The 7,967-nt window shown below is 47.9% G+C and overlaps 1 long non-coding RNA gene across 1 annotated transcript; it reads left to right on the top strand.

The window, feature by feature from the left end:
- Nucleotides 1-1,862: 1,862 nt before the first annotated feature.
- Nucleotides 1,863-7,032, top strand: LOC137853185 (uncharacterized). Its single transcript, XR_011094307.1, has 3 exons — nucleotides 1,863-1,987; nucleotides 2,778-3,052; nucleotides 3,188-7,032. It is a non-coding gene; the product is annotated as an uncharacterized lncRNA (long non-coding RNA).
- Nucleotides 7,033-7,967: the final 935 nt, after the last annotated feature.

Below are 7,967 nucleotides of genomic sequence, written 5' to 3'. Positions count from 1 at the left end.
GAAGGCTACAAAAGGAGTCTAAGCCAGAGTTTAAGTCTGGCTCAGGTGTGAATATCTAAGCACCAGAAAAATGCATTTAGAGAAGAATAATAGCTAGTCTACCTCCTGAAAAGATGTCTTGGCAATGAGGATCTTACAGGCAGCGTGGCCTCAGAGGAACTTGGTGGGACATGGGAACCATGGGAGCCTTCAGCAGATGCTCAGAGAAACTCATATGCTCTCTTAAATAATCAGAATGTTCTTTTTTGTTTTGTATATGTGTCATGATAGAACCTAAGGGACTCTACAAAGGTCCTTTTCCTGAATTAATTCAACTAAATCTGATGTTTTAACAGTGTAGGTAAGCTGCTGCATCCTCTGAGGAATTTCCTATTTGGTTTCATCCTCACTCAAATGAAAAAAGTTTTAAAACAGAGTTCTCGTGGTACTACACTTTGGGGGAAATTCAACAGCACCCAAATCGAGGGTTGAATGATGAAAGCAGTTTCTTGAACCTGTTGTATTCATATTCAAGTGAGATAGTCACTATGTTAGTTCTCCTGCAAGATCTGAAAGAAAGGGAAACAGGAGAAACATTTGTGAGCCTGACTGAGATGATAGTAGTTAACGTACAGCTATTGCTCTGATTTGTGCATGGCTGGAAAAAGTCATTATATTTAAAGAGAAGTTTCCACTGCAGTGAAAAGAAGAGTAAAATGCACGTCCCTCCACACAACAGAAACCATTCTGAAGGTGCAACTCACACCTGTTACCCCTGAAGTGATGTCCAGGGGGGCTTTACCGAGCTGTTGGTGGAAGGCATTGCTATTTTCTGCAGCAAAAGGACACTCTGCCAAGAGGGGGCAGTGTCTTTTTACTGCATGTCCTCTCAGCTCTGTTTTGCCCGTGACGGGCTCAGCGTTCACCAAGACAAGGAGAGAGTAAGGGGCGTTTTGTGCCAGCCCCGGGGAGCAGAGCCACTGAGATCTTTCTCTAGGTATGTCTCCCACGACTGCATACACAGCTTTAATTAAGATGTGATGTTTACTGCCATCTTTCTGAGCCAGAACAGATGTTGTGCTCCAGTGAAAGACTCTTCCAAGATGACTTGAGAACTCAGTGACATGTGGAAATTAATGGGATTTTTGTGGTCAAATTTATCTCAGCATCGCTTGCCACGAAGAGCAGTCTTTGGGGCTCTTCCACCACATCAGTCCAATAATGTTACTAAAAGTAAAGACAAAACCGCCTCTCTCAAAGTGCTTAGAAACATCAGTGACTGTAAACAACACCTCCAAATGGTGAAAAAACATCTTGATGCCAAAACGTGAAGCCTCTTAGGCAAAGAGAAGTTGCCCACAGTGATGGAATAAGTTGGGAGGAGCAGTGACAATACTTTTGCCTTGTATTTGGGTCTGGGCAGATGCCCAACCTTGCTTTTCCCACCGGCAGATGGGCTGAGACCCCTGTGAGAGACCAAGGCACCACGCTGGGCTCTGCACCCTTTGCTTCCTCCGCACTTAGCCTGCACCAAAATGTGCATCTGCCCCAGATGTGTTTTCTGGGGTCCCCAGGATCACTGGTGCACAAGTGCAACGTGCTGTGCGTACGTATTTTGGGAAACATGCCAAAATGAGTGTGTCAGGGAGGATTTGGCCTCTTTGCTGTGGTGGACTCCACACTGAGGGAGAAAACACTTTATGGTATTGATGAGGACAGAGCCCGATCCGGTGGTTCTGAAGCAGACAAATGTCAACTGGCTAAAACCGAAGGAGCGCTGGTGACTGATCAGCTGTGAAAGAATGAATTAGCTTTGCTTTCCACATCCTCCTACGAGTCCCCAGAATAGTTGGTGTGGCTGCAGCGCACTATTTCTGAACATGTTGTGCTCTCTTTTGTGCTGGTAAAAAGGAGAAAGAAAGAAAAAAGGGTTTCTGCAACAACAGAAACACGAGACTCCCTGCGTTCGGATAAAACCAAGAGGAGAACTCTCCAGGAGGAGAAGCAGGTACGGCTGTTTTCATGGACCCCGAGCAGGATGAAGACAGGTTTTGTAAATAGCCTGGTGTTCCCGTATTGACATTTCCTCCGCGGGCAGCGCTCCTGCTTTGTGCGGGCGCCTGGCGCTCGCACACAGCCCAGCTCTGTTGTGCAAAGCCAGGCATGCGTGAGCTGATCGCTGGAGACAGGCGAGGAAAAGGGGGGACCTGGGCGAGGACGAGTCAGCTGGGGACAGGGAACACTGCGGCTTTTGTGGAGCGGTGGGAGAGGGAGAGGCAGGAGAGGGAGGCATCCCCAGGCTCCCCTCGCTTCCCAGACCAGCTCCTGGGGAGAGCAAAATAGGCAGAGCCGCTCAAGCACAGCAAAATTCTGCATGGGGAAAATGAAAGGAAGCCTGGGGGCACAGGGGATAGCACTGCACTATGCAGTCGTGGAATATGGGCTCTGGGAAGGGGGAAAAAAATCGTGCCATGGCTGCTGCAGAAACCAAACCCATCCCCAGGCGCACCACAGCCCCGCTTCCCACCTCTGCTCCACCCAAGGCCTGCATGGTTTTGAGGCCTTACGTACAGAAATGAAGACTGACAGGGCTGCAGTAGCATTCAAACAACCTCCCTGGCAAAATATGTTCAGGTCTTTCCCTGAGAAATGCCAGAGACATTCAGTTATTGTTTACTGTTACAGGAATATGCATATTTCCCCCCCTCCCCTCCCTCCTGAATCAGATGAGGGGAAAAAAAATCAGGTTTAGAGGGATCACCTGGGTTTCCTTTCTCCCCACGGGGCTTTTCCCACAGCTGAGGTTTGAGGAGAGATGATGGCTAAGAGAATTCATTTTGGAGCAGCGTGAGCAACCCGGCGGAGGAAAACATGCTTCCTATCAGTGTTGTTTCTGCTGTGTCTGTGATGGAGGAAATGAGAGCAGGGGCTGAGGGGGAGTGAGCAGGACTGAGGAAGAGAAAGGAGAAGAAACAAGGGTGATAAGGGCCAAGCAGGCCTCTTATGAACTTCTCTTGGGCTGTGCATGTTCCAGGCAGTGGAATACGAAAGGAAATTGCTCTCTGAGCCCTGGGTAGGTAAACATTATGTTTTATTTTATTTTATTTTATTTTATTTTATTTTATTTTATTTTATTTTATTTTATTTTATTTTATTTTATTTTATTTTATTTTATTTTACTATTTATTTATTTTTTTTCTTTTTACAGCGTCTGTTCTCTTTACAATGTGTGTCTTCATGTCAGCTTTGTATTCATCCATTTTTTTACACCAGATCCAGTGGGTTACTGCAGATAGGAGAAGCCAGTAGCCATGTATTTACTGCACCATCCATACCATCCATACATAAACCCTTTGTTTCAGAGAAACCTCTTAGCTAGGCTGATCTGCAAGTTTGGGTAAGGTAGAGGATGAGGAATAAAATGATCACAGCAAAGCTCGAGTCCCTGCTTGGAGAGGGCCTTGGCACCTGCTGGGACAAGGACAGGAGCATCCACTGAATTCCTCTGGAGGTAAAAGGACCCTTCCTATACCAGGAGCCAAAAAACAAGGCACTATACTAGGATGTTACTGGAAACTGTGAAAATGTATCGGGGGGCATGTCTGCCCTATTCTTTTATTATTCCCTTAGCATCCACAATTAGCTGCTGCTGGAAAGCCTGGGTGCAACAGGCCTGCCCTAGCAGAGTGCAGCTACTCTGGCAGCCTGACACTGTTCCTCCACGAGGAGTAGTCACACTAAACTGAACAGCACCGTTCTTGGATGTGTTATATCATGACTGCATCCAAGTGCTTACAGGATTTTGACTTACCAAAGTTTGCAGGGCTTCTGCTTTGGTCTAGCTTTTTGGGCATCAGTGGAGATGCCCGGTGCATTGTTGTGAGAGCCAGGGTCTGCCCTGCTTGCTGCTACCAGAGCTTTTGGGGACACACTCCCAGGCCTGTGGCACACATTGTAAGGCTGCAGAGGATTTTAACTATGGCTAAAAGAAAAAAAAAAAAAAAAAAGCCATCTGAAGACAGAAGGAGAGACCTGGCTGAGTCCCGGGAGAGGGGCTGGAGCTGGGAGGAATTTCACTGCAGCAATGATCAGCATCTTCTGCAGAGAAGAGAGCAGCAAGAATGCGAAGCATCTGTCCTATCTGCAACGTACTGTGACGAGAGAGTCGCCCTCTGCTACGAGCCCGTTTTGGTGGCAGCGAAGCTCCCGCGTGCCTCGCTGCAGTCATTTCCCAGGAGAGGTCAGCAGGAGGTGGGCACCAGCCAGCTGATTCAGCAATTGCTCTGAATTCAGCTTTTTTCTTCATTCCGTATCAAAAATAAGGAGCTGTTGTTTACGCCGGGCTCACTGAACGGCCCCCTGTTCCCATGATACCTAGAGGAGGCTGACAATTATCCTCCCTGGCTTCTCCCCGGAGCTATTTTCTTTGCTGGCGGGGAGGAAATTGTTCATGTTTCATTGGCGCTACCGTTGTTCCAGCTGCCAGAGCAGGAATGTTTGTCCGCCAGCCTGCATCGGTGGCAGCGGCTCCCCTTCGGACCTGCCATCTGTTAGCTTATCGCTGCTCTTATCTGTGCCATGGCAGGGGCTGGGGGCATGGCCCCTGTGCCCAGCACTGCTCCAGCGTGCCAGCAGCAGCAGGGACAGGTAAGGGACACCTGGGGCAGGACGGGGGGGCTGCTGTGCCCAGATCCTGTAGGAAAGCTTGAACTGTGTCTCCACATCTCTCCCCGGCCGTGATTGATCCCTTACTGAAATGCCTCCTTAAATATCCGCTGTAAATAGCAGCTGCAGTGTAACACAGGGGGCTGCTAGTCCCTGATTTACAAAACAAGGGTTCGTATAAACATCCTCTTTCAGAAGCCTTGCGTCATCTGGGAAAAAAAAATAAATAATAATAATAATAAAAAAATTTACATTTCACCTGGTTCTTATCCCACTGGGATTCTCTGTACCATGGGGTCCTCCCTGACTGGGAGGTTATGTTTTTAGGGTTGATTCCTGGGGAGGCCTGGGTTTTCAGATGTTGCAGTCTCAGGCCTGACTGTGCTGCGATTGCTGTTGGAAGAACTAAGACCCGAGAAATGAGACCTAAAAAACAAGACCCGCAGCATCCCTGGCCACCCCCCCAGGGCTGCGCTTTGAGCTTGGCAGTGCTGAACCCTCTTGTCCGGAGCCGTGTGGGTCATTTCGTCTTCCAACCCTTGTTCCAAGCTCTCGTTTCCCTTTGTCTGGAGCCGGCGAGGGGTTGGTTTCTCCCCCCGGAGCGTGCAGTGCCGGAGCCGCGCCGCTGAGCGGCACCGTCCATCCAGGCACCTCGTCCTGCGGGGCACCCGCACTGCTCCCCGAGCAGGTGGCCCCCGGGACACCTCACCCCTGGGGGGGCCTCAGCAGCACCCCCAAAAGCCGAGGGGTGAACCTATAAAACGCCAGGGGGTGGGGAAAGCTAGGCTGCTAACCCCAACCACCCGTACGACACCCATGTTGCATCCCAACGCAAAGCACCTTTTGTGATTTCCAGCATTTGGACTTGTTAGGAAGCATTCATATTTATTTGTATATGTTCCCCCCTCTCTACTTTCTCGTCTTTGTATTTGAATTTGCATTCATTGCCTCCAGCTGTTCAAATGATCTGAGATTAAAATGTTCTCGACAGCACTGGCTTTTCAGAGATTTTATTTTCTTTCCTTTTTTGAGATGAAACTTAGAAGCAAAAGTTTTCGATTTTAAATAACTCAGTCTTTGGTGTTTGCTGTGCTATGAATGATATTTCCAGTAAATGGCCTCGTGTAAGTCAATATCTAATTCGTGTCTACTTTCACTTTCTGACAATTATGACTGTTTTTTGACCTGGAAATCTGGAAGCTTGTTTATTAACCTGGTTTGATAAGCTTAGTGAAGACACAGAAGTAAACTTTTACTTTAAAAGTAAAAAGGGGAACGTTTCGAGTCCTGTCAAACAGAAACAGGATCTGCACTTTCCATTAGCCCAGTTCCTTCAGTTTCTGACAGCACACCGTCCCTGCTGTCCTCAAAGCCCTGGTCTGAGGACTCATGGCCATGGCTGGTGCAGGACCACGTGGGGCTGTGGAGGAACACACGCCGGTGTCCGCATCCCCACACCATGCAGACCAGCAGGACAGCACAGCTCCTGTCTGGTAAAAACCTTTCCAGAGGAAACCACAGGGAAGGGAATGACTGCTGGGGTGCACCTCCATCCCGCCCTGGTCCTGACGTGTGCGTTTGGCTTCAGAAACTGGAAGTCTCCCAGGCTCGCCACTTTCCCTGTGGCCCCTGTGTCTGCTTTGCCTGGCGGAGCCACTTTCCCCCTCCACCTTTCCCAGCCCAGAACTGCAATTTCTGTCCTCATTCCCGTGTGTGTTTTGGAGAAGCCAGCCAGGCGTGACGCTTGGCCATGCTGGAGAGCAGACTTGCTCCTGCAGTCCAACACACCGCCGGGGCGTTTTTAAACAAAGGACTGCAAGATCTTCAAGCAACACGGGGGACAGTTCGCCAGTTCCTCGTATAATAGAATGGGGTTAGTTTATGTATTTTTAAAGAGGACAGTTCAGGGGTTGACAGCCAGAGCTGAAAGCCTGAGGAATGTGTATTTGTTGTTGCCAGATGACTTGACAGATGACACCACTCACACCAGTAATCAGCAGCCTTAAGTCAGTGCTTGGAGGAGACACCCAGAGCTGCAGCATCTGTGGCGACCCGCAAGCCCAGCTTCCCAAAGCTATTCAGGGTACCTAAACCTCACTGGAGTCAGTACGCCGACATAATCAGTGGGGACCTTGCATGAAGATCAGCTGCAATGTCTTAATTGTTGGTGCTTTTTCTTTCAGCAAGCTAAAGCTGGACCAGGCAAGGCTATCCCAAGAGGTCAGCAACCAGTTGGAAAACCCACACCCACCCACAGTCCATGGCTGCATATCACAGCTGCGTAACAATGTGTGTTGTTTTCTCTGTCTTACATGTTTTAAGAAAAAGAAAAATAGAAAAAAGAAAAAAGAAAAAAGAAAAAGAAAAAGAAAAAGAAATTAAAAAAAGAACAAAAAAAAGAAGAGGAAGAAGAAAAAGAAGAAAAAGAAAAAGAAAAAAAGAAAAAGAAAAAGAAAAAGAAAAAGAAAAAGAAAAAGAAAAAGAAAAAGAAAAAGAAAAAGAAAAAGAAAAAGAAAAAGAAAAAGAAAAAGAAAAAGAAAAAGAAAAAGAAAAAGAAAAAGAAAAGGAAAAGGAAAAAGAAAAAGAAAAATACCATGGCCTGTTTTTCCTTTCCTCCTCAGACCAGAGTGAAATTCTCATAGCACTACCCTTCCTCCCACAAAAGCCCTTACTCAAAGACTGGTGGCACAACAAATAATTTATTATTTTTTTTTCTGAAAGAAATACAGGCAACAGAGAGTCCTTTTGCCAGTCCCATCCTTTCACTGGCATTGAATTCAGAAAAGCTGCTCCTTGACAGTAGTCCTGCCAAGCCTAAATGAGCTGTGTCAGCTCGGGTTTGGATGATTTCCCTGTCGGTCCCGGGCATTTTCTTCTGCAGTCATTGTAGGGCACAGGCAAATTAGGCAGCTGCTGAGTAGATAGAGCTGCGAAATGGCCCATCACCACTTTGCCAAGGCTGCAGAGCCCATTGTGGGTCTCTGCATCCTGCCCCCCACCCCCCCCTTTCAGTGGCAGAAGAAGACCCAGCAGCTCCTCTCCTTCTCCTTCACTGTCAGAAAAGCAAACCAAAACATCTTCCAAAGTGTTGACCAGCCTCGAGGTGACTACCCAACTAGGACACTTTCCTAGTGCCACACCACACCATCTCCAAAATGCGCTGTGCCTATGGGCACCCCTGCATTCTCACAGCTTGCAGGGAGGGGAAGAAAGGTCACAAAGCCTCGATGAACAGCATAGCTGCAGCCCCACAGTGCTTTGTTTAGGAAAACAGCTGCCTTCTTTTTTTCCTGTGTGGTCTGAGCAACATGTAAGCAAGGACC

This window comes from Anas acuta, chromosome 1, assembly GCF_963932015.1.
Source record: "Anas acuta chromosome 1, bAnaAcu1.1, whole genome shotgun sequence".
In the NCBI taxonomy this organism is placed as follows: Eukaryota; Metazoa; Chordata; class Aves; order Anseriformes; family Anatidae; genus Anas; species Anas acuta.
The sequence above is the reverse complement of the archived record's forward strand: the minus strand, read 5'-3'. Positions and strand labels throughout refer to the sequence as shown.